Raw genomic sequence first — 27,885 nt, 5'->3', positions numbered from 1 at the left:
GCGTTTTACTCTTGAACAGAAAATGAGTGAGTGTCAACCTGCGGGAACGGCCAAGCACTGAGAAGATTACAATAGAGTCTGAACCAACTGTTGATTATGGTAGATGGAGAGATTAGGAGTTGGCTTAATAGGTTAAATTATCAAGATGAAGAATTAGGATCAGATATTTTAAGAATGACATGATCTCCAGTTCTTAGATACAATCAGTATGTAATGTGAAGTCATCAAGATTTATTGGATTACTGCTTCACTGTAACGCTTATCCTAACGATGATGACGTTAGCTAGAGATAGGCCTCAAGCCCAGAAAGAGTGGAGGAGATGTGAGTCTCCATTGGAAACTATATCACATATCTGAGGTCTTTGCTTATTCTGGGAGAATGCAAGAATTAAGAGGCTCAACAAGATTACTGCCAAAACATATGAATATGTTGGGAAATGTGGTTGACTTACCAACGTCAAGCCACATCTAACAGATGAAGATCATCTTTGAAAACCAGACTTGTTCTTCAATCAGATTGTAATGGTCAACATGATCATAAGGTTTCAAGATGACAGTAAATCTCTGGAGAGGGCATATCAGAAAAGGTTTTGAAAAGGGAATTTAGATTGGCAGCACTGACAGAAAGAATAGAAATCTCCTACTTTGGATTTGTTATGGAAGTGAGAAGCAAGGGGGTCAAACAAAACAACAGCTTAATGAACTTTCTCAAGATCCAACAGTTCAAATTGTTTTGCACAGGAGATCTTCAGCTTGACAATAGCTCTGATGCTGGAGATTTGCAGATCTAATTAATTGCAGGGTGTTGTATAGATTAATTAGTTTTAAGTTAGTGACATAGGTAAGGTAGTTTGGGAGAATAGATGTACTTCAATAATGGATGATGCAGGGGGGAAGGCAAAATAGGATATAGTATTAGTTGTCCGTATATAGTATAGTTTTAGTTTATTAACTGAGGAGGAAGCGACAGATGATGTTTTATTCAGTATTCTAACAAGACACACACCTGAGCATTGTTCAATTAGCAGAGCAGAAAGGGAAGATGGTTTACAAGGAATAAGGGATGCTTCCCTTTATTAGCCAAGGTATAGAAAATTAGAGCAGAGGGGCGTTATTGGAAGAATGGTAATATCCAAACCTATGGGCCAGAAGACCCAGGTTCAAATCCTAGCTGTTCCAGGGAATGGGGAAGTTAGTCTGCAACTGTATTTAAAAAAAATGATTAGGTCAGAATTGGAGGATGGCAAGCGGTTTTGGCCCACATGTTATAAGGAGGAAGTGATTCCACTGGAGAGGATGCAGAGAAGATTTACCAGTAATGCTGCTCAGGCTGGAAGGTCCGCGCTATGAAGATCAGGTTGCTTTTCTTGCAGCAGCAAAGATTGAGAGGGCACCTGATTAGAGTGGTACAATGGCTAACACTGCTGCTTCACAGCACCAGGGACCTGAAATCAATTCACCTCTCGGGTGACTGTCTGTGTGGAGTTTGCACATTCTCCCTGTGTCTCTGTGGATTTCCTCCAGGTGCTCCTGCTTCCTCCCACATTCCAAAGATGTGTAAGGCAAGTGGATTGGTCAGGGTAAGTTGCCCTGAAGTGTACAGGAATATTGACGCTAGGTGGATTAGCCATGGGATATGCAAGGTTTACAGGAATGGGCTAAGTCCAGGTGGGATGCTGTTTGGAGGGTTGGTGTGGACTTGATGGGCTGAATGGCCTGCTTCCACATTGCAGAGATTCTATGATAGACCTATATTAGATAATCAGAGGCACTTTTTTCCATTCACAGAGGGATCACAAATGAAAGAAAGTGTTGAAGACACTTTTGTTTTCATCCAATTGGAACTCACTGCCTGAAAGGGTGATTGAGTCAAAAACTCTTATAACATGTAAGCAGCATTTAGATATTCACTTGAACTTCTATAACCTCCAGAGTTCTGGAAACTGAAGTAAATGTAGACAAATCTTCGTTGACCAGCGTAGATCTGATGGACCAAATAGCCCCCTCTGTACTGTAAGTGACTAAATCCGAAATATTGATCTCTGTTTTGGTCACCTGACCTCAATATATTATGTTTTTAATGTCCTGAGTCACTTCATAGGAAGATTATCCAGCAAGGATCAATTTTGAACCACACGAGGAGATTTAAGGAAAAAATGACCATAGCTTGGTCAAAAAGGTCAATTTGAAGGATTGCTTTAAAGGAAGAGCAAGACAGAGAACATGGAGCAGATTCTAGAACTGAGCATGTAGCCAGCTGAAGACTTCAGGGATGCAGTGGGGATGCTCAAAAGTCCGAAACTGGAATATCTCAGGACAGTTGTAGAGCTGAGGGTGGTTACATAGATAAGGAGGGGTAAAGACTATGAAAGATACAATGAGCTTGGAAGGAGTGAAGGGCAGATTCTACCAGGATGATATCAGACCATAGAGAACAAATTAGGAAGATAGATAGCATTAACCTGTGTCCCAATGGAAGGTCATGAAGCTGAAACCTTAACTCTGTAACTCTCTCTGTGGATACCCCCAACCTGCTGAATTATCTGTATTTCTTATTGCATATACCTCTCTTCTTTATCACGAGTGGAGTAGCATGACCAACTCAGATGGGACCAGCAGAATATCTGCTTGGGTGAGCAGCCCACTGTACAGTGTTTGTGTGTACAGGACACTGTTGCTAGTCCTATTTCCTTGATTGAGTCTAAGAACCTATTTGTGGCTGAAAATCAATGACCACTGAATCTTAAGAAAAATATTTTTTGTTCTAACAAGTTGTTATGTACTGCATGATAACAATGAAGTATGTGTCATAATAATGTTAAATAACATTACTAAGGGTATGAGCAGATCTATGGTTATAAGTCAACAACACAAGGTCCTAAAATGTTCTGCCTCACCCCCACCCGTGCTGGTATAAATTCATGAAATTCGATGAAGCTTAATGATGATGTTTGATCGTGTACCATGCATTTAAGAAAGTTGAATGACACCATGAGTTATGCATGTATACAATGATGTGACTGTCTAACAGTTGTTCATTTGCTGTGGATCTACAAGGCGCACAGACAGAAATTGGTTGGTTTGTTGCAGTGTCTACATCGTAACTTGTAACATGTCTTACTGCTTTAAACCCACAAAGTGAATAAATCTCTGATGAGCAATTGATTATTAGACCATTAGCGTTCACATGACCTGGTGTAGATGTTCTCAGTTACAAGTGCCTGCAATGGCTATATAGATATGGAACTACCAGGACCAGGGTCCCATATTCGTGTTATGGAAGCCTACACCAACATCTCAGCATGATAACTGCAGATCATTGGGATATCCTGCCCCCTCCTACGATGGTGGCAGCTCATTAATAAATCTCAGCAATAACTTTCAGAAGAATACTCACTGACAATTAAACAGCCCTGGATTGTAAAGCATTTAGACAACAAGTTATAAGTTTATATGAGTGTTAATCCCCATGTTGAGCAGCTTCCAGTCAAGTTAAGTAAAATGTCTGTGTGAAGTTTTCACATCCTCCCTGCGTCTGTATGGGTTTCTTCTGGGAGCTCCAGTTTCATCCCACAGTCCAAAGGTGTGCGGGTTAGGTTGATTGGCCATGCTAAATTGTCCACAGTTATCAGGGATGAGCAGGTTCAGTGGATTGGCAATGGGAAATGCAAGGTTAGGGCACTGGGGGTCAATTGGGGTGGGACACTCTTTGAAAGGTCGGTGCAGACTCGATGGGCTGAATGGCTTGCTTCCACACTATATGGATTGTATGATTCAATAAATATTAGGGTACTGCGGTTAAAAGACTTCTTGCAGGTTTGAAAGCATATTGCATAGCTTAAAATGTTTCTAACAGGCTTAAAAATAACATTAACAATCAAAGAATGCTGTCATTTTAACCATATAACTCCCGTATCAAGGAAAATAGCATTTTAAACAATAAGAAGTGATTTTCTAACCTGTAGAAGCTTACCTATGTGCATGTATCAGTTTGTTCTGCCATTTTCTTTCGTTTAGTTCATTGCCACAATTTGCATGACATCATCACTCCTTCTTTGGCTCACCCCTCATGGCTAAAACCTGCTATCACATGCCTTTATCTCTCAAAGACACAGAGGCATACTCAGCAAGACTTCTTTAAGAAACATATCCTTGAAAAATAATGTGCAGGATTTGCAAAAGACGGAACAATAATCTAATCTAATCAAAAAAAAGGATGGAACAACAAACAAATTAAATAGAAGGAACAGCTAAACCTTACACCCAATAAAAAGGGCACAGACTGGCAACAAGAAATGTAAGGCAAGTATTGGCCTTTGGATTGGGCATCAAGTGACATCTTTACTGAACTATAGCTATTTAAGCAAGACATGGTTCATTACAATGCAGAACAAGCCATAAATGATTCCAAAAGGAGACATCTAAAAGCATCACTTGCTCAACAAAGAGGAGTTATTTTTTGAGGTCATTAAAACAGATCCAGAGAAGAGGATGTACAGGCCAACTCAAAGTACAAATCGACTTCTGGCTTAACAAACTCCATCTCATGTCATACAGACAAAAATCTCAAGAGTATGAGTATGATTTCTCTGAAGGGGAATCTACAGAGAGGCTAATTGAGTTGGTAATTGCCTCTACTTCAATCCATACCTTCAGTAAAGTTCTTCTGGACAGGAGAAAGGGCTGCATCACCATTGCCTTGCTGGAAGATGGATACTAGCAAGAAGCCATTGTGACAGGGCTACATCCTTGTGTAACTCATTGGGAACAGGCAACACTTTTACTACAGCCACCAATGTGCGCTAAACCACCAAGAGTCACTTATGGTATGACCCTGATGTTGTCTGTCAGTTCTTCACATCTATAAAGCAAGTGACACTTAAGGCCATAGGGCACACATATGGAGAAAATCTGGTTTCGAAAGCAAGGTTACCAGTAAGAAGATAGCATCCCACAATGCTGGTAGCATGGAAAGCCATCTAAACATGCACAAACATGAAGAAAATGAACAGCCAAATGAATGAAAAGCAGTCTTTAGATTATCAAGCCTTTCATAGTGTCTACCTCATATACTAAGTTGATGACAAAAGATGACAGAACCTTTTATGGCCATCAATATTGCATGTCTACAAAAGGCAGGTTAATACATCCCAAAGCCAAAAATAACAGCATTACGCATCCTACAAAAGATGTACTCCTGTAACTGGTGTTGCATGGTACAACCTACAAAGGATTCCCTTGCAGCCTGCAAGAGATCATGAATTCTGTGAAGTTGCACAATTACACTGCCGTGCCAAAATCCAAGTTCAGGTTAGATCCCTGAAATCTTCCAAGTGATGGGTGCCAGTGGTGGCAGGATGAGCTGTATGCACAGATCTTTATGGGGTAACTGTTCACAGGTTCAAACCAGACGGATAACAGTGAGAATGGAACAGCCACACGATGTTGTTCAGCACCAACAGGGAGAATGAAACAGATACACCAGCAGCGAACAGGTGGAGAACCACCGCAACTACATAACAGACAGAGGGCGTGAATCAGAAATCCAGGCACATAAACCTGGGTACAGGCAAAAGTTTCTGGGTTATGTAACTTGCCCAGGTCATGTGATATTATCGCTTATCACAGAGCTGCAGTGTGAGTGAATAAAAGCCAATTCAGGCATATGTACAATACACCAATTATTCACAGAGTGACAAAGAACACTCTGATGATGATGATTGTGCAGTTATGCTGAGTGACAGCATGACAACCGAGATCGCAGCCAACTGATCTACTGTATCTGCTGCTCTCGATGTGGCCTCCTCTGCATCAGAGACCAAGCATAGACTTGGAGACTGTTTCGTAGTGCATCTGCACTCTGTATGCGACACACTACAGCACCTTCCGGTCGCCACCTATGTTAACATCCCCTCCCACTCCCTGGGTAACATGTCCATGCTGGGCCTCCTCACAGTGATGCCACCCACAAACTGGAAGAGTAGCAACCCATATTCCACCTCGGGAGCCTACAGTCCAATGGCCTAAACGCGGAATTCACAGATTTTAAAATCTCCCCACCCCCAGCCTCATCCCATGGCCAACCCTCCCTGTCATCCCTGTCTCCTTGGCGTGACACAACCTGTCCATCTTCTCTCCCACCTGTCCACTCCTCCCAACCCACAGACCAATTGCCACTACTGCCTACCTGCACTCACCTATTTTCCCCAGCTCCATCCCTCCTCTCTCTATTTATTTCTGAGATGCCTTCCCCCCTCCACTTCTGAAGAAGGGTCGCGACCCAAAATGTCAACTTTTCTGTTTCTCTGATGCTGCCTGGTCTGCTCTGTTCCTTCAACTTCATACTATGTTATCTCTGACTCCAGCACCTACAGTTCTTGCTATCTCTAAAAATAAGACATATCTCTCTAGAGTGGGTAAACAATCGCCGAATCCGGATGACTAGTCAAACCTCCAAAAGGTTGTACCAAAGTTTGATTTATTTATTTCTTGTGTTCCCTGTTTTTACATATCTGTATAATTAAATTGACAGCAGGTGCCAATGTACATTCACGCATAACTGTACGGAACTTCCTTGGAAAAAGAGGAATGTTGCCTTATGTCCTGCAAAAGAAATATGAAATAACTTTTAGGGATATGCTCATGATGCCACCACCATTTGTAACCAAATAGTACGAAGCTCCTAGTCTCCAGATGCTGCTGGACCACACCGACCGCAGATGTTGACCAGCACCAGGAAACATTAGAGGGAATGTAAGTCTGAAAACTGAACGGAGCTGGGTTTTTCAACTTGGAAAGGGAGGTGGCCCTACACACGCAATGAAGATAAGAGGAACAGGTTCAAGCTGGTGGAAAGTAAATTTGGAATGAATTTATTCCTTCATGTAGAGATTATTCCATACAGTGGAATCGACTTCCAGATAGATTGGTGGAGCCTGACCTGATTACTGATTTTTCACATCTCTACCCAACACTGCTGATGTTCTGGCAGAGTTGAGACCAACTGCAAGGACCACAAACTGAACCTGGTTTTCCTTATCAATATGGATCAGTATCCCTGCGGTTACTAAGTGAGTCATCATTGGGAAATAAATTCTTGTCAAATTAATATCTTACAACAAGGAGGAGAGCTAAATATTTGAGTTACGAGTAATTACAAATTGGTGCGATTATTGGTCGGAGTCGTTTTATTTTCTCATTTTTCTTTTCTACTAAGGCAACACTGCAATTGCAGCTTATTTTAAATCTTTCACCCATTCTGCTACTTGGTGGCCATTATAGATGGTTGAGATTCAGCTAAGTTTGGCTTTTTGAGTGATATTAATTCCCTTGTTTTAAACTCATTCAACATGTCACCTCATTCTGATAATTGAACACAGCAGAGAGCCTAACAAATATCCATTTAGACTACAATCTTTTGGAGGACTGCTATTTGTGATGGAATTGAGGAGTTTCATGAGTACTATTAAAAATAGTTTTGAACTTCCATCTGTCAAGAATTCTAGTTCTTTAGTTGGAACATTGTGGCTGTCTGTTGCCATGTAATGATTACAAACAGGCCTGGTTTGTTGTCGTCCCGCAATGTAACGGATCTTTGTTAAAAGTAATGGTAGTGTTTTGCTGAGAAGGTCAGATTTTTCCATTTAAGATCCATATATTATCACCTATATGTTGTGTCTGATGATTCCCTTTACTGATGACCTGATTACAAATTCACAGAATATGTTCACATAATGTACAAATTCGCACAGGTGGCTCAGCGGTTAGCACTACTGTCGCACAGCACTATGGACCTGAGTTCGATTCCACTCTCGGGTAGCTGTCTATGCGGAGATTGCATGCTCTCCCTATGTCTGTGGATTTCCTCCCACAGTCCAAAGATGTGCAGGCTAGGTGGAGTGGCCATGCTAAATTGCCCGTGGTGTTCAGGGATGTGTAGATGGGAATGATGGGCCTGGGTGGGATGCTCTGAGATTCGGTGTGGCCTTGTCGGGCCAAAGGGCCTGTTTCCACACTGTAGGGATTCTATGATTGGATGATATCTCAGAAGTCACTGTAAAACATTAATTTGTCAAACTGCCTGGTGTAAATTTCTTCACAAAACCCTCTTGCCTGTTCTGTTCTCCCAACTCTATGCCTTGATACCTCAGTGCTGCGTTTTTGGACAAGTTTTCTTCTATCTCCTGGTCTGATATCTAGTTTTCTTTCTATTTGTCTCTCTTAGAGTTAAATTGGAACATTTCCCTGTGTTGAATCCTCTATGTGAGTGTAAGATGTTGCATGTAATCCATGTTTTATCATCTATTGTGTAAACCTAGCCGAATGGTGGAGCAGTCTTGATGGGACAAACGGCCTACAACTGTTGCTATTGCCTATGTTCTTATATTTATAATGGGAGGTGGGAATTCAGTCTGATTATTTAGCAGTATGGCTTGCAACAGTTGATATACCTTTATCACTATTGTAATCTGACTGACATTCTTATCACCACAATGGCTACATTTGGCCTTAAAGTACTGGTATTCACAAATCAAAGTACTGTCAATTGCCTAAATCACAAATTTTTGTGAAGGCAGTCTATTCATAGGGTACAGGAAAAAGGCTACACAGTGTTCCCCATCCCACTGTTACTGGTACTCACCTGAAGACACCAGGTGAGGACCAAATCAGACTGGACTGCGATGCTGCCCACAGTCGGATAGCCTGCTAACACTCATGGTAAAACTTCATGCATGAGGAATCATGGCCTCTTCCCTCAAATACTGAAAAGATGGCAAAAGTTTCACAACAAGCCCAGAAGTGGAATGACCAGCTAAATGCTGGAGCTTGATCCCAGTCTGTGGGACTACAGCCCAGTGAAGGGTTTGTGGAGAGGTCTGAGAATATAGGAAAGCAGGGGCTGTTTGGGTTGAATGACCAGTTCCCCGTGCTGTAAAAAGATTGAACACAGACTGTCCTCTCTAAAATGATTCCCTGAGCCTGTTTACTTTGAAAATTGATCTCAAAGCAATAAGCAGTTGGTCAGGACAAAGGATTGAAGTTTACCAGAAGATAAAACAGCAATCACAATAATCACATTTTTCTTGGCTTTATTGTGAGAAATTACACTGCTATTTTGACAGTAGAATAGAAAATGTCATTACAGGCAGTAAAAAGCAGCTTTGAGTGTACAGTGAGGAATTCCATCCAATCTATCTGGGTTGTTGCAAGATTGCACGTGACTTATTTAATCATTGCCATGACTCATCAAGCAACTCACTCTGCAATCTGATACTGTGCCTGACTCATATCGAATTTGTTAATAATGTTAACAGGCAAAGTCATTACTTGTGATAAGGGAGTGTTTTTCCATCATTTATTTGAAACACCAAACAAAGTGTCAGCTTAAAATCTGTCAGTCCAGCTGTGAGGCATATGCCAAGGACTATCCCAGGATTTAATTCTCGCCAGTGGGATGGTGAGATTGATAGAAACATAGAGGATGGGAGCAGGTGGAGGCCATTTGACCCTTCGAGCCAGTTCTGTCATCCATCATGATCTTGGCTGATCATCCAACTCAATAGCCTAACCCTGCTTTCTCAGCGTAACCTTTGAACCCATTCACCTCAAGTGCTATATCTAGCCACCTCTTGAATACATTCAAAGTTTTGGCATCAACTGCTTCCTGTGGTAACGAATTCCACAGGCTCACCACTCTTTGGGTGAAGACATTTCTCCTTATCTCTGTCCTAAACGGTCTGCCCTGAATTCTCAGACTGTGATCCCTGGTTCTGGACACACCCACCATCGGAAACATCCTCCCTGCTTTTACCCTGTCTAGTTCTGTTAGAATTGTATAAGTCTCTGTGAGATTTACCCCTCAACCAACCCCACCCCCCGTTCACCTGAACTCCAGCAAAAACAATCCCAACCTAGTCAATCTCTCCTCCTACTTTGGCCCCACCATCCTCGGAATCAGCCTGGGCATGTTTCCGTCCCAGGTGTTGTATGGTGTATATTCTTAACATTGTACTTAATACTTGGCAGAATTTTTTTCAATCACTGCGATAGATTTTCAATTTAGTGGCATAAATGAAATTGGTGACTGTGGATTAGGCCTTTGTTGGAGAAACAGGTGGGTTATAATTTCCATTGAGAACTGGAAGTTTTCTGTAATAGGCAGAAAGTTGGAAAGATACGTAAAGATACCAATGTACATATGAAAGTTATTAATCATTTGTTATTGTGATTGGGGAAAGAGCAGCCACGTGGACTCTGTTATAAGGTATATACCTTCCCACCAATGATACAGTGAAGCTTTATGTCATACGCTTAAACACAAACTGGAAATGTTGATCAAACATTTAAGAGCTCATGCCCTTTTATACCCTACTGGAGGCACCAAGAACACCATTTAGAATATGCCATATTATTTTTGAAATTCTTGCATGGGATTTGAACATTACTGGCACGGCCAGAATTTGTTGTCCATCCCGAATTGCACTTCAGAAGGTGGTAATGAGATGCTATGTGATGATGTTAGGAAGGGAACGTCTCTGTACAGCAATCCAGTCATTTCCATTGCCTGACTCCGTCGTAATCAACCAGCGTTTAATGTGACTTTTTTCTTCTTATATATATTTGCATCCAAATCTTCTTTGTAGTCAGTTGTGGCACAAGTTGTAGATTGATCCTGGTCTTGGTAAGTACAAATATTGATGTCGACATGTCTTCATCAAACAGTAAATTAACAAGAAAGCTTAATTTGTTTTTTCCATTGATAACAAGGTTGACAGGGAGATTTCAATTGAAACTATCATACCAGTTGTGTTAATTGCTACAATGACAATTGATGTACAGCATAACTGAAGAGCTACAGGCAACTGCATAATCCTACAGAAAAACATAGCTCTGTAACTCCTTATAAAGCTGAGTTTTATGCTGTCATGATCGGTGGAGGCGTCTAAAATACTGTTAAAGCTTGTTTGCTTCTTGCAGAAAACATTTTGACAGAACTGATCCATAAAGCATTCTTTTGTATTAGTAAGAATGTTTTTAAGACATTTCTTTTATACTTCCCCGGTGATAGGGAAGTGCATGCATGCACGGTGAAAGGAATTCTGTTAGCATGGAAAGGACTCCTGCAATGATTGATGACCCAGTACCTTTATCACTGTGCACTTGCCTAGGGTGGTCTCTTCTGTGACTTTAAAGCCACAGAAACCTCACGTAGCAAAAGGAGAACAAAAGGTATTTCAGCTAAAGAAGGTATAGGAGTTCATGTGGAAAGCAATTTGGCTGCCTTCCAGCAACACTCCTGTTTGTCAAAACATATATCTTTCTGTAAGGCAGTCCTCACTATTAAAGGCATGAATTGTAATGGTCCTACTTATTCACACCAAGGAGAAAAATGTTCATTTAATTCTGGGTATTTTATCTTTGGTAAGTAACGTTGTTTGTCTTCCCTTGTTTCCTATTTTAGTTTCTAGCCTCCTGGAGAGAACAGGGAATCACAATCTTAGCGCAGACTCTTGGCTTTTCTTCCATTTGGTGCAGCTGGCCAGATTTTCACATGACACCTTGTCCCACAGTTGCACGGCTGAGCTAAGCATGGGAATTCAAGGGCTAAATTTGTTTCCAGTTGGATCTACGTCAAACTGGAACCAGTAACAGGAGATGGGTAAATCTGACAGCCTTCCACTTTGTGCCAGCTCTGCACAAATTGTGACTTCCTAAGCTTCAATAACTGTGATGCAAAACGTGACTTGAACAATTTGATGAATTAAAATTAAGAGATTCAACACAGTTGAGGGTGAGATCTTCATGGGGTCCTTCTTATGTCTAGGTATCCTTGAATAAGCAACATGTTACATGTGTCAGAGCTCTCAATGGACCAGAGACTTCCAAGCCTGTGATATTTTTGTGTTTCATATGTTGTTATATGTTTCTAAAATGTTATTTTTCTAACCTTTCTGTTTGTTTTAATTCATTGGATATGGGTGTCATTGGCAAGGCCAGCATTTATTGCCCAGACGGTAGTTAAGAGTTAGCCACATCACTGTGGGTCCTTGCTCACATGTAGGCCAAACCAGGTAAGGATAGCAGTTTCCTTCCTGAAAGGATATTAGTGAGTGAACTGACAATTGATTCATGATCATCATTAGACTCTTAGTTCCAGATAGTTATTAAATTCAAATTCCACCATCTGCTGTGGCAGGATTTGAATCTGGGTACCCAAAATATTCCCTTTGGTTTCTGGATTAACGGTGTCATGAGAATTAGGCCATTGCCAGCCACCGCATTATTACTGCTGGCAACTTTTACATGGATCATAAATTAATTAAATAGACAAAAATGCAGGCAATAAGGGAAGGCATTTCCTATGATATAATATGTAATAGTTGATCATTGAGTATTAGGTAAATTAGCTGCACACATAGTATCACATGTCATGTCCATGTTTAAATTCCACTTCAGCCTCCTCTTTCAAGATCCAACCTTGTCAGCTCAAACTTCCCTCTATAAGGCTTATAGGCAGGTAGCAACGTAGAGCAATATTCACAGAGTTTAGCAGGAAGACAGGAAATTGTATTGAAATATGCAAGGATATAGAGGGGAATTGATAAATTGGATAACGGGAAAATGTTTTTTTTTGTGATGGCAACTAAAACTATTCTTTTAAGAATAATGAGTCTCTGTTTTAAAAAGGAGATGAGTTTTTTCTCTCATAAAGCAATTCATCTTTGCAACTCTCCTCCCCAGAAATAAGTGGAGACTGAATCGTTGAATTTATTCAGTGCTGAGTTAAACAGACTTCCAAATCGAAAAGAGAATCATGAGTTACGGTTGAGTAGAGCTAAGGCAGGAAAGTGGAGTTGAGACCGCAGTTGGATCAGCCATTATCTTATTCAATAGCAGAGCAGGCTCGAAGGGCTGAATGGCTAACTGCTGTTCCTAAGTCCTCTGCCCACCCTGCTCCTATTTTGCTATCATGTGCATATCGACCCTCCCTTAAATCCGTACTATTTGCATTGACTACTTAGCGGTAGCAAGGTGCAACTTCTCATCGTGAGCTGGAATAGAGAGAGCTGGGCATGCATTTAACGTGTTTGACAAAACACACAATGGAGGCAGGAGGAGAAATTTTGCCAACAGTGAGTCATTAAGACAGCGATATTTGAGTGTGTAGTGGTAGACTCGATCAAGGCATTGGAGAAGGCATTTGATTCATTATCTGAAAAAGGAAACAATTAAAATTAGAAATAGTTTTATTGTCATGGGTACTCAAGTACAAATGACAGGAGTACAGTGAAAATATAATACTGACCCACACAGCAACATCTGAGTTACAAATTGTAGATACAAAATAGAGAAATAAAGAAAAAAATGTTAAATTACCATAGTTACGATAGTATAAGTTAGAAAAATATGAAATAAAATTGAAAAGGTAAACATTACAATCTTTCTAGAAAGAGCCTGCAGTGGATCAGCTCAGGGGGCTTTCATATGTGGTTGGACCAAACTCACAAGCCACTGTCTGCTGGCTCCGGTCACCAGTCCAACAAATGTTCCTGCTCCACTCCAGCCCACTGGCCATCCAACTCCACTCCAGCCTCCATCCCACTGGCCATCCCACTCTACTCCAGCCTCCATCCCACTGGCCATCCCACTCCACTCCAGCCTCCATCCCACTGGCCATCCCACTCCACTCCAGCCTCCATTCCACTGGCCATCCCACTCCGCTCCAGCCTCCAGCCCACTGGCCATCCCACTCCACTCCAGACCTCCAGCCACTGGCCATCTCTCTCTCTGCTCCAGTCTCTAGCCCACTCTGTTCTGGCCATCAGCTGAACTAATGATGTCACCATGCCTTTGAGGTAGTTATTTATTTTTACCAAAAACTTAAAAACAAGGGAAGTAGGAGAAAAGAAGGCGATATGAAGAAAAATCTGACAGAATGAATGGGCCCTGGGCTGAGGAGCAGAAACCCTGTGTCAAGCTACAGGAAGAAAGTAGGGGAATAGCACGCGATACATTGGTCATTTAGAGAGCCAGCACAGACACGAAGCGTAGAGCGGTTACATGGATTTCAGAAAGATGCTTGATAAGGTCCGATGTAGAAACTGGGCAAAAAGTAAAAGCTCATTAGATTCCGCAAAGTGGATTCAAAGTTAGCTTAGTGATAGGAGACAGAGGGTGGTGGTAGAAGTTTGTTTGTGTGACTGGAGCTGATGTATATGGCTTACCATGGGGATCAGTGCTGGGCCCCCTATTATGTTCATAAATGAAGTAGATGAGAATGTGGGAAGGATATGTCAGTTTGCAGATGACATAAGGATTTGCCGGGCGGCTGACAGTGAGGGAGGAGGTCTTAACTTAAAGGAGGGTACAGATGGATTGATCAGATGAGCAGATTAATTGCAGCTGGAATTTAACCCTGATAACTGTGAGGTGATGCAATTTGGAAGAAGGAACAAGAATAGACAGTATTCAAGAATGGCAAGGTCAGAAGTCAAACGATACCAGTTTATAGTCCAACAGGTTCATTTGAAAACACTAGCTTTCAGAACCTTATTCCACCTTCAGGTTTTAGTGAGAGAGGTAGTATCAGGCACGGGACCACTTTTTTTACTTACAAATTAGTATCAGGCATGGGACCATTTTTTTAACTTACAAATTCTGTGTCAGATACTACCTCTCTCACTAACACCTGAAGAAGTGCTGAGACTCCAAAGCTTAATAAACCTGTTGGACTATAACCTGGTGTCATGTGATTTCTGACCTAGCCCACCCCAGTTCAACACCAGCAGCTCCACATCACAATGAATGGCAAGACACTTGGAAGCTCAGAGGAACAAAGGGATCTTGGGATGCTTATCCACAAATCCCTGAAGTGGCAGGATGGGTTAATAGGGCAGTAAACAGGGCATATGGGATGCTTGCCTTTATCAGTTGTGACATAGACTATAAGAGTGGGGAGGTCATGTTGGAACTCTACAGAACTTTGGTTAGGCCACATTTGGATACTTTCTGTTGTCCTAGTCACCACACACTACAGAAAGGATATGATTGCACTGGAGAGGATGCAGAGGAGATTTACCAGGGTGTGGCTGGGATGGAGCATTTTAGCTATAAGCTTGGGTTGCATTCTTTGGAGCAGAGAGGCTGAGAGGGGACATGATTGAGGTTATGAGAGGTACGGACAGGGTGAATGGAAAGCAGGTGTTCCCCTTAGTTGAAGGATCAAGAACAAGGGGACAACGGGCATAACTTTAAAGTGAAAAGCAAAAGCTTAGAGAGGATTTGAGGAAATACCTTCTGAGTTACCCATTGGATTACTAGATGCCTTTCATATTGATAACCTTTCATTTTGCTCTTTCGCACAAGTGGAATCAACTATTTCTATATCTCTTCTCTCAAGCTGTTTCATAAGTTAAACAACTTTGAGTTGATTTAGTTTGAGCATTGCAAGACACCTTTAAGAATCCTTGATGAGATGACACATGGAACATTGCATACAGTTTTAGGACCATAACCTCAGAAAAGTTGTACTCATCAGAGAAAGAGTATAACAGTGGTTCACAAAATTAATCCCTGCAGTTGGTAGAATTAATTTATAAACAGATATTGAAAAACCTGGGCCTATATTCTTGACAATTTTTAATAATAATAAGACATAAATCTTTTCAAAATACTGAACAAGATGGATGGAGTAGACGTGAATAGGATGGTTCCTCAGCTGGAAGGTCTAGAACCAAGGGGCACAGTCTCAGAATAATGGGCAAGCCATTTATGATAGAGATAAGGAGGAATTTCCTCGCTCAGAAGGGTAGCAATTCTTTGGAATTCTCAACCCCAGAGGACTGCGAAAGCTTAATCATTGAGCATGTTTGAGATAGAAATTGATAAATTTCTGGATATGAAGGATATCAAAGGTCAAGGGGATAGTTAGGAAATGTGGCATACATGTAGATGATCTGGCATCATGTGTTTGGATAACAGAGCAGGTTTGATAGGAGAAATAGCCTAGTTATATTGAAGTAGAGTTCTGCAGCACTGAAAAAGGCATTTTGGTACCTCAAGAAAAAGCGACATAGTAGCTCAGTGATTAGTACTGCTGAGCATACCCCCCCCCCCACCCCCCACCAGTGCCTGGGGCCTGGGTTCAATTCCCCTCGGGTGACAGTACATGTAGAGTTTGCTCATTTTCCCTGAGCCTGTGTTGGTGTCCCTGGGTGCTCCAATTTCCTCCCACAGTCCAAAGATGTGCAGGTTAGAGTGGATTGACTGTGGTAAAGTACAAGGATTGGAAAGGGCCTGGGTGAATGCTCATTGGTGGGTCAGTGGGGTCACCACACCCGAAACATTAACTCTGTTTTCTCCTTCATAGATGCTGCTAGACCTGCTGAGCTTTTCCAGCAACTTTGCTTTTGTTCCTGATTTAGGGCATTCGCAGTTCTTTTGGATTTTATTAGTGCGGACTCTATGTCTCTTTCTGTACAATAGGGGTTCTACGAGCCTGTGCTGGTCTAAAACTACCGCCTAACTATCCTGATCCTATTTTCTAGCACCTAACCTACAGTCCGCTCGCGTTTCCTACGTACGTATCTTTCTATAATATCACCCCTCAACTTTATGAGAGAAAAGGGCCCTATACTATTCATCCTTTCCTGAAAGATATGTCTTTGCACTTCTGCTCCGTCTTTGAGCCCTCTCCTGAGACACACAATATCCTTTTCATGCCATGCCATTGGACAAGCCAAAATAAATCAATGACAAATATTGATTTTGATGGAGCTGAGTATAATGTTTCACGGCTGAAGTGGTAAAAGATAACAAAAGTTGTGCCCGGGAATTCTGCTGGCACCAGATCTGGAATGCCAGCCCTCAACATGATGTCACTAATTATATATTGCAGTTTACGATTCCTACATCTGGGGAAGAAGTTATTGTGCGAGGTCAAGGTGAGTGTCAGTAATGGTCTCACTTTGATGTCCGCAGGCACTATTTGAACAGTTCCTCATATTCCATTTGACGAGTGGCCACATCTCTCCTGGTTCATCGCCAAGTGGTTGAGCATTGCCCAGATTTTCCATGGGAGGTTGAAAACCTGGGATTTCATCTCCCTGGCCAGTAGCCAGGTCGTGTTTGTTAATGTTGGCAGTCAATTGATCAGGAAGGAACACATCGAGAGGTGAGGCTGTCGGTTGTGAATTGCATTTTGGTAGGGGATTATGGAACTTCAGGCATGGGGGTGTGTTTTTATTTGCAGTCTTATGTCAATGTTTTGCTAGCTGTCAGCCAGTGTTGTTCTATGAGGAGCATGTTTTCCCTGCAGATATCAGGAGGTTCACCACATCTTGGTATAAGAAGACGCTCAAGCTAATATTGGCCTCGATGTCCCCGAAAAGAAACCCTTATGACTTTCCAAAGATTAATATCTGTCACTTTTGTGTTGGCTCATAAACCAATTTGAGCGACAGTTGAGTAAATCAGGGCTAGTGAAGCAGTACATAGTGAGTTAGCTCTGTTGCTGGAAGTGGTACCTGCTGGGTTTTGACATTGTTTTGCTCTTGTTTTGACATTGGTTCCAGTGTTCCAGAATTGGTGAAAAATGATGGTAGTTTGTCTCAGGGTCATGAGTGAGTGGTTGACCTCAGAAATGGATGTGAAATTCGCGCTTGGCCTTGGATTCATTCAAGTGGGAGACTGGCAACAATGATGTTTGATCCAAGTGTCCATTTTCTGAAATGTGCTTTCAGCAAACGTTGGCTATCTCGCAATGACGGAGAAAAACTAGCATTGCGCACTTTGGGTCAGAGAATCAATCATAAAGCAGGGTATCCACTACAAGGAAGGCTGTATTTATCCTAAACCATCGGGTTAGTGTTGCCAATCCTCTAGGGCTGTCCTTGAGCCTTGAGGATTGAAAGATTAATCTCCATCTCATGTAGTGAGAAATCCAGGAGATTAAACAAAGAGCCATTTTGTTTTTAAAAATGTGTTCCTTATACACATTTTATTTGATCCCTTCAGATTATTCTTTATAAGAAAATTGGAGTTTTTGGAAAAATGGCAGTTTGAGAGATAGCTCAGAATGATCAGTCAAGGTCCTGGAGAATCTTAACTTCTAATTAGTGTAGGAAGGAGTTGAACTTTGAGGATAGATGTTATAAGTGACCAATGACAGAAATGTGGGTATTGGCCTGTTGAAGGCAGAAAGTCATATGATTAATCGTCTAGGGGTACCCACAGGCATAGTTGATAACCCAGATAGAAAGGGGGCTGAGAGTGTTTACCTTCTCCTGGGATCATCTTCGAGAATGACTGCAGAGTCAATTGAGCTACAGTACTAAGCATCAAGCTTATGATCAAAACCACAAGCTATATCCATAACATAGCATACCTTACAAATGCCATTCAATCATGTGAAAGATAGATTCTGGGTTTCAGGTCTACTCCAGCCTTGGTTCCCCTCATCAGGCAACATAACTCATTTCATGCGACTTTTTCCAGTTCACTAACAAGATCCTCAGCAAGATGTATAGTTAGTGTCACAACTCCTAAACATCAATGAGGGAGCAGCCTGGGAGATTCCATCAAGCACTGAGTCACGGCCTCGCTTCACTTTTAAGCACAGTGACAGAAATAAAACAGATGGTGGCTCCAGTTGCAAGTGCACATGATGCCTCATGCTTAAAAGGAATGCCTGTCTGGAAGTGAATGAGGTAAGAAACAAAACCTCAGAGCTCCAAAGAGAAAATGCAGTAACACTTTCCTCCAGTCAGGCAGCATCCATGGAAAGAGAAACCGATCACCCATTGTAAATCTCAGAGTGTAATGAACTACCCTGCTGGTGCCTCGAAGCACAGATCTTGCTTATCACCAAATTAAACTATAATTGACTCGCATGGCAGTCTCTTGGTAGCACGAGGTGATCTCTCAGGCCAGCAGAGTGGTCTTTCGGCAGCCCGTGACAGTTTTTCACCCTGGCGTGGCCTCAGCATGGGATTCCAGTCTCGAGGTACCTCAAGACCTTTAGAGCCTTGAGGTGAAGCCCCAGCATGGTCTGGAGTCAAGGCCCAGAGTGGACTGGAGGCTAAGTGCCAGCATCGACTGGTTTAGAAGGACTGTCATTCTGAATGTTTTATTTCTCTGATTTCTAATTTACTCCGACAAGCTGTAATGTTGGAGATTTTATTTTTCTATTTTGTTTTTCTTTTAAGAACTTGTACTGGAGAATCTGTATCTAGGTAACTTGCATCTAAGGTAGAGGCACAGTAAATGGTGACGTGTAAACTGTTCACTGTACTCATTTGAGTACGTGTGACAATAAAGCTCATTCCATTCCTGTCACAGTTATATTAAATGTTAAGTTCCAACTGATCTCATTCTGGGTCTAAAATCTTCCTTAAAGCTCCCTCACTCATCAAATTCTTGGGTTTAACCACTCTGACCGACTCCAGCAGCCAACATTGACCTGGATTGGACAGGCTTTTGCATAGTATTTCCTAAAATGCAAAGCTTTTGAAGGCTTGTTTAATGAAGAATCTGTTCCATGGCCTTTTGTGCACTCACCCCTCCTTTCTTTTCAGTAACCCAGCCATTTAGTTCTGGAATTTCCACCCCTACACTTCTCCCCTCTCTTTCTTCCTTTAGGTCGCTTTCTAAAACCTGCTGTTTTTATTTTAACCAAGCTTTGACTTGTCGCAAGAACTCCTTTCATAGCTCGGCATCAATTTATGTTCTGGCCTGTGCTTGTGTTCGAGATCATGCTCCTGTTGGATGTCTCAGGATGTCTTATAATGTCATACATGACATAAATGCACATTGTGAGGCAGAAATATAACCGAGGTTTGAAGTAAGTGAGGAATCAGCAGGAACAGCTGTTTTCTGCTGCGGTTTCTCAAGTTACCAACCATACATTTCTGTGATATGTAGAGTAGAGCCTGTTGATGGGGTTGCTTTGGTACAAATGGAGCGCGGCCTAATTATATTTCACTGTCTTCATCAGGAATGAAAAGATCATTAACTCAAGGCTTAAGGAAAGCAGAGAGAACAGACTGCTGTCATGTCTATTGTGGAAAGCGTGCTCTGCACACTGGAGCGTGGAAAATGTGAATGACATCAGTATAAGGCAAGCTCCGTCTCTGTGTACTGAATTATTGTCAGGTTAAAATTCACGCACTCAACCAAGTACTCCTGCTCCGTAACTTTTTAATCTCACCAACTTGGTGCTAAGCAGAAAGAAGTTGATGAGGCCTTCATTTCGAGCCTCCTTTGTGAACTGGAGTAGGTAGGTCAGTGACAGACAGCATTATTAATGGCTTTGAGATCTTTGTGCGCTTCTGGTAGACGTATGTTGACTGAATGCAGTCATTAGCTCCAGGATTTGCAAATACGTAGTCTAGAGGCACTGAAAGGAGCTGCTATTGGTACACAGCACGCACAACACCAGCTATCACAATAGACATTTCAGTTCCCAATAGATGGCAGCATTTTACTACTTCATGGTCATAAACCAAGCAGTTTGCCAGACAACTCCCCCTGAATAAAGAAAGGGTGAAGGTTTTATGCTTTCATGATGTGCTGCCTTCACTAGTTTGCTCAGTGTGGCTGCCAGGATGGATTGAGATCCCATAAATCTACCGAGGCTATGGCTTTTCCCATTTGGCTCCAATGTAACTGTGCACAGACAACTTGGCTACACCACCACGCCCCCACCCACAATTAACCCCACTCCGGGTCAGGATCAGGTCAGGAATGAGTTGTCTCACTTTGCAGAGAGATAGGTGCCTGATTCCATTCAGATTAAACGGCCGAAAGTGGACTGAGTGGCAGGAAGAGCTCCATGCTGTACAGCGTGATGCAGAGCTCAATGGAGCAGAGAGAGAAAGGGAAAATGTTTTAATTCACCAAGTGAGCATCACTGGGAAGGTTACCACTTATTTGCCTGCTCCACAACTGCACTTCGGAGGAGCAGTAGTGAACTGCCCCTCCTGAATGCAATTGGCACGCTAGCTGGGCCATTTTAAATGGACAGTTAAGAGTCTGCTACATTTCTGAGAGTCTGGACATATAAGGCCAAGCCAGGAAAGATGGCAGATTTTCCTCTTTTAAAAGCATTGGTGAACCAGCTAGGTTCTATAACAATATAGTAGCTTTGTTTGCCACAAATTCTATTCCAGATTTGCATATTTAATTTAATTTAAATTCTCAACATGAAATGCAGGGTATTAGCCTAGATCTCTCCAGTAGTGTATTCCATAATCAGTAGGCTACCATACCTGTTACAACAATCCAGACTGGAGGCAGTTCAAGATAGAAGCATATTCAGTGGCAACATTATAAAGGGAATTGCATATATGAAAAGGAACATATACAGGAGTATCTGCAAAGAAAAAGGAATTAGGATGAATTGGATAACTGTTTTAATAAGGTGGAGCAGTCAATAAATGTTAAATAGCCATGCCTGCTCTGGGATAGCTACCAGTGACACCTAAACGATCACTGACCCCAATGTCATGTCAAAAGATGATGCCCAATATATGTTGTTCATCCTCTGACACTATATGGTAATCCTATTTACAATATCTCACACATCGCTAACATATGGACCTTATTGTTCCAACGCCCATGATTTGATGTAAAGATTGAAGTTTGAAATAGATATTCTCCACTTGATGTTGGACCATAAGACCATAAGACCATAAGACATAGGAGTGGAAGTAAGGCCATTCAGCCCATCAAGTCCACTCTGCCATTTAAATCATGGCTGATGGGCATTTCAACTCCACTCCCCTGCACTCTCCCTGTAGCCCTTGATTCCTTCTGAGATCAAGAATTTGTCAATCTCTGCCTTGAAGGCATCCAACGTCCCGGCCTCCACTGCAATCTGTGGCAATGAATTCCACAAGCCCACCACTCTCTGGCTGAAGAAATGTCGTCTCATTTCAGTTTTAAATTTACCCCCTCTAATTTTAACGCTGTGCCCATGGGTCCTAGTCTCCCCACCTAACGGAAACAACTTCCTAGCGTCCACCCCTTCTAAACCATACAATATCTTGTAAGTTTCTATTAGATCTCCCCTCAACCTTCTAAACTCTAATGAGTACAATCCCAGGATCCATAGCCATTCATCATACATTAAACCTACCATTCCAGGGATCATCCGTGTGAATCTCCACTGGACACGCTCCAGGGCTAGTATCTCCTTCCTGAGGTGTGGGGCCCAAAATTGGACACAGTAATCAAAATGGGGCCTAACGAGAGCTTTATAAAGCCTCAGAAGCACGTCGCTGCTTTTATATTCCAACCCTCTTGAGATAAACAACAACGTTACATTCGCTTTCTTAATCACGGACTCTACCTCCAAGTTAACCTTTAGAGAATCCTAGACCAACACTCCCAGATCCCTTTGTACTTCTGATTTGTGAATTTTCTCAGTGTTTAGAAAATAGTCCATGCCTGTATTCTTTTTTCCAAAGTGCAAAACCTCACATTTACTCACATTGAATTTCATCAGCTATTTCCTGGACCACTCTCCGAAACTGTCTAAATCTTTCTGCAGCTTCCCCAACTCCTCAGAACTACCTGCCTATCCACCTATCTTCGTACTATCGGCAAACTTTGCCAGAGTGCCCCCAGTCCCTTCATCCAGATCATTAATATATAAGGCGAACAGCTGTGGCCCCAACACTGAACCCTGCGGGACACTACTCGTCACCGGTTGCCATTCCGAAAAAGAGCCTTTTATCCCAACTCTCTGCCTTCTGCCAGACAGCCAATCCTCAATCCAAGCCAGTAGCTCACCTCGAACACCATGGGCCCTCACCTTGCTCAGCAGCCTCCCGTGAGGCACCATACCAAAGGCCTTTTGGAAGTCTAGATAGATAACATCTACTGGGTTTCCCTGGTCTAACATACCTGTTACCTCTTCAAAGAATTCTAACAGGTTTGTCAGGCACGACCTCCCCTTACTAAATCCATGCTGACTTGTTCGAATCTGACCCTGCACTTCCAGGAATTAAGAAATCTCATGCTTGACAATGGATTCATGAATTTTACCAACTACCGTCGTTCGGCTAATTGGCCTATAATTTTCCATCTTTTGCCTTGGACAAAGCCTTACCACACAAAGCTGGTGTTATCTATTTAATACATCACAAAGCAATGCAGAGATTATGCTCATTCTAAATGAGGTTTTTCGGTTCTTAGGTTCTTAGTTTCTTCTAACAATGCTTTTAAATATCCCTGCAATCACAGAACTGTGCTTGTTCCAGCTATAACATCGAGGAGCTCTGCTTTATCTTAGTTGAGAGTCATCACCCAGGCTGAAGCAATCAGCAATAGTGATTATCAAATACCAGAATCACATAATCAAATGTAGAGCAGTTAAGCATTTGAATACCATAAACAAGACCCCAGAAAGAGAACGTAGGAGCATGGAACAGGATTAGGTCATTTAGCCCATCCAACCCGTTCTGTCTTTCAGAGCTTTGATCTAGCCCCACCTTTTCCCCATATTCCTAAACTTCTTTGGTTAAAAACAAATATCAATCTTGGACTCAAAGTTATGTACTGATCTAATATTTGTTATTTGCAAAAGACAGTTCCAAACATCTATTTCATCCTTGGCCAGGAATATCCAGTTTTTAGATTGACTTTGTCTATTTTGTTACAGCAAAAGTCTGAAAACATCTAACCTCATCCTTCGGTTCATTTCTGCCAGTCGCTGGGAAATTCATTGGTTTCTAAAGTTATGGATCTTAACAGAGTTTGTAAATTGTTACTTGCATATATATTATCCAGATTAATGTGACCGCTAGTTTGAGCACTCTGATGAACAATCACCGAAAGGATAATTTATTCAGATTTGTCAATGTTGGCGAAAAGATAAATGTTGTCAGATTGCAAGCACAACTCCTACACCTGTCTTTCAATTGCAGGCAGAGTCATAGTTTAACATTTACTTTGCAAAATAACCAGACAGAGGCTGGTATCCCATTACCAAGTCACCCTTTATTTACATGTGCACAGTACATTGACTGTGGTCAGCCAGATCAGAGTCAGTCTCTCAGGTGAGAACATTCTGAATCTTCTGTTTATATCAGTCATCCAGAACTCCCTGATTGGTCCCAGTTAACAACCCCAATCAAAGATCTCATAGTCAATGGATCCACCTGGTTCCAATCACTACAAACTGAAAGACATCTCCGCTGATAATATCAATCCTATCAGCGTTGTATTAAAATGCCAACTTAAATTGTATTTTCAAGTCCTCAAAACTGCACCTACAACTGTTACATCCAAATTCAATGCTACCAGAATGTCAACAACTCAAAAGGAGCTAGCACAATGTGGAGTTAGAGGAGCACAGCAGGCCAGACAGCATCAGAGGAACAGAAAAGTCGGCGTTTCGGGTCTGGACCCTTCTTCAGAAATCAAAATTCAAAAGGAGGCTTGTGTTCTGCAATGTGGCCAGTGACTGGGCTGTCTATTTATGTTCTAAAGTACACTCCAAATTGTAGGTGCCCCTCTATGGTCTGAGTGCTGAAGAACCTTAACTGGGACAATGGCAAAGCTACACTTGCATTTAAAATGTCAATTTTTCTCCAAACTCCATTCCTGGCCATTCTACATTTGCGTGACATTCACCACTCTATATGATTCTTCAGAATCCATTAATCCTAAAAACTGTGACCATGCAGAGGGCTGATACGGAGACACTCATAGCTGTAGTTGTATTAACAACGCACATGTGTTTCCTCGGGTCAAGCTTATTGTTTGATGAATAATATTGATCAAAGGAAGTGACAAAAAACAGTTCTGCTATCGGCCCTGACTGGATAGAGAGCACTGATGGAGTGACAGTGGTGGAATGTTATCTGTAGAGAGAGCGGCAGTTTTAGGTTCTACTGAGTCCCTGCTTCCCCCAAGACAGTGCCTGGCAAAGCTGAGATTGAAGCTCCTGCACTTCCTCACATACTCATATTGCTCTGTTATGAGCAGGCAGCACAGTATAGAGTTTATCATAAAGCTTTGATAGAAAATTACCTCATCTTCAGTAGCCGTTTGACCAAATGTTGGCTCTTCTGTGGGTCTGGCTGCCTCTTTCTATAAGCGCTAAAAAGTACCAATTCAACAAATGGATATTTTGGCCTGTTGTGCGGTTTTAGGGATTACGCATATCTTCTGTTGAAGTACCAGAATGTTTAAAAGTCAACTAAGTGCATTGTAAATTACAGAGATTTTTACATCTTTCACCTCAGCAGGTGTATATCATTGTTTCTGCTCCACAGGAACATCCTTTCACCCAGTTTCAACTCACTGCATTGATATATCCCCTTGTTGCCATCTTCCCCTTGTGCTTATCTAGTTTCCCCAATTCATTCCTGGAACTCCATCTAGTAATGGGTGGCACATCCTCACCACTGAATGAAGTACCTTTCTCTGAACTTCTTAATATGATTATAATATTCATAAAATACTTTTATTGAATTCATTCATGGGATGAGGGCATTCCTGACTAGACCAGCATTTATTGCCCATTCCTAATTGCCCAGAGGGCAGTTTAAGAGTCAACCACATTGCTGTGTGTCTGGAGTTACATGTAGGCCAGAGCAGGTAAGGATAGCAGTTTCCCTCCCGAAAATACGTTAGAGAACCAGACAGAATTTTCCTGAGAATGGTCATCATTAGACTCTTATTTCCAGATTTTTATTGGATTCAAGTTCCACCATCTGTTGTGGCAGGAGTTGAACCCAGGTCTGCAGAACATAATCAGGGTCTTGGAATTTATAGTCCAGTGATGATACCTCTAACCATTGCCTTCCTTTGTGTACATATTGTATACATATTCACAGTTGAATACATGAAGACTTAGTGAGAATAATATTCTAATGACCTTTAGGAAGAACTTATGCTGCTCTGGCCTACATATGACCCCAAGCCCCACAGTAATGTGATTGATTCATAACTGTCCTCTGCAATGACCGAGGCAGCCACTCAGTTTGAGGGCAGTTAGGGATGGACACCAAGTGTTAGCCTTTCCAGCATTGACGGCATCCCATGGACAAATAAATAAAAGATGTCCATTGATCTCCCATCCTGCCCTTCCTGCCATGCATTGTGCCTCCAATAGAAATAGAGGAAACAGGTGTATATGTAGGCCATTCAGCCCATTAAGCTTGCACCACCATTTTACATGGTCATAGCTTATCGTCTATCAAAATTCCATGCACCAACTCTTTCTCCCATACCCCTTGACACCTTTAGCCTCTAGAAATCTTTTTCTCTTAGATCTATTTAGTGATCTGGCCTCCATAACTTGCCATGAAAATAAAATTCCATTATTTCACCACCATGAAAATGTAGAAACTTCACTTCATCTCAGTCAGAAATAACCTATACCCTTTTGTTAAAACCATGACCCCTCGTTCTGGTCAGGGCCACGATTAATCCCAGTCATTATCCCTGTATCCAGCCTCTCTAAACTTGTCATAATTTTATATCTTTCAGAGGGATCTCCATTTGTTCTTCAAAGCTGAACATACACCCCATCAAACTAACCTCACGTCACACAACAAACTTGCCATCCCAGGAATCAGCCTGATAAAATTTTGCTACAACCCCTCAATGTAAGTCCCCCCTAAATATATCTTTTCTTAGTTAGGGAGACTAAAACTGTGCACAATACTCCAGGGTGTGGTCTCGCCAAGGCCCTGTGTGAATGCAGTAGTTTGAAAGAAATGCAAACACTTGGTCAACTTTTGGGAAGTCCAGGTAAACAAGGAAAACAAATATCTCTCAATCCACCAAGACCTCAACAACCATCCTTCAACCCCATTGGAAATCATGCGAGTGACTTAGAACCTGTGGGGGGGGGGGGGTGTGCGGGGGATGGTTATCGACAATCAACAAGGCAACTTCAGCCCTGCTGAAGCTTGTAACATCAAGCGAAGTTTACGATAAGTCACAAAGTAACGCCTCGTCGAAGACCCAACACAGAATATTCCCGGTTTTGATCATCTGTGCTGCCCAAAACTATACCTTCACGATCCACTGTAGGTGGATGTAGGGACATGCCACACAGTTGGAAGATTAAATGCCTTCCAATGTTCTGCTGGGGTTACCTCAACCATGGAATGATGCCTTATTGACAAATAGAAGGCATCACAGTGATCTATTCCACTATTTTGAGCACAACTGTATGCCTTAAGAACCTGAATGTGAGAAGTCAGAGTTCTTGCTCTACACCTACATGAACCACATGAAAAAGGGTTTCCATTTAGTTTTGAATTGCGCTTTGCCAGATAATCCTTTTTTGCCCAACAATATTAGTCCTGAACTATTGCCCTAACCTAATTGTGTTCCCTTTGAGCTGTAATTACAACAGGTTATCAGATCAATTTGAGTTAAGTTCTATGAAAGGGAAACTTCTGTGATCCATTTACCCAACTAGGTGACAGACTACATATTTTAACGTCATTGTCATTCTTCACCTTGTCTCTTTCCTTCAAGTTGATCACTTTTGTTGGCTTAGCCTCATAGATTTTGCAATTGTGTAGACTTAAAATCCTAAACAGTTATCCCACTAAGCCTTGTTTTCTCTCTAGATGACAAACAGTATTGAACTAATATACTATCCCTGACCACCATTACTACCTGCAAAACTAGGAATAATAAACTTTGATTTTTACCAACCATGTTATTGCTGTATTTTTGCCTTGAAGTCACTGGGTCAGCCCATAAATGTCCTATTGATATTGGTTGAGCGACCAACTTGTTCAGCAACATTCTTGAAGCTATGCTTGGACTGACCTCAGGCTGCCTTATCTTTAATGCACCTGAGCTTCAAGAAAATGTGCAAAGTAAATTTGTGCTCCAAGGGCCTCAGATTGAATT

The sequence above is a fragment of the Stegostoma tigrinum genome, chromosome 9, assembly GCF_030684315.1.
Source record: "Stegostoma tigrinum isolate sSteTig4 chromosome 9, sSteTig4.hap1, whole genome shotgun sequence".
In the NCBI taxonomy this organism is placed as follows: Eukaryota; Metazoa; Chordata; class Chondrichthyes; order Orectolobiformes; family Stegostomatidae; genus Stegostoma; species Stegostoma tigrinum.
The sequence above is the reverse complement of the archived record's forward strand: the minus strand, read 5'-3'. Positions refer to the sequence as shown.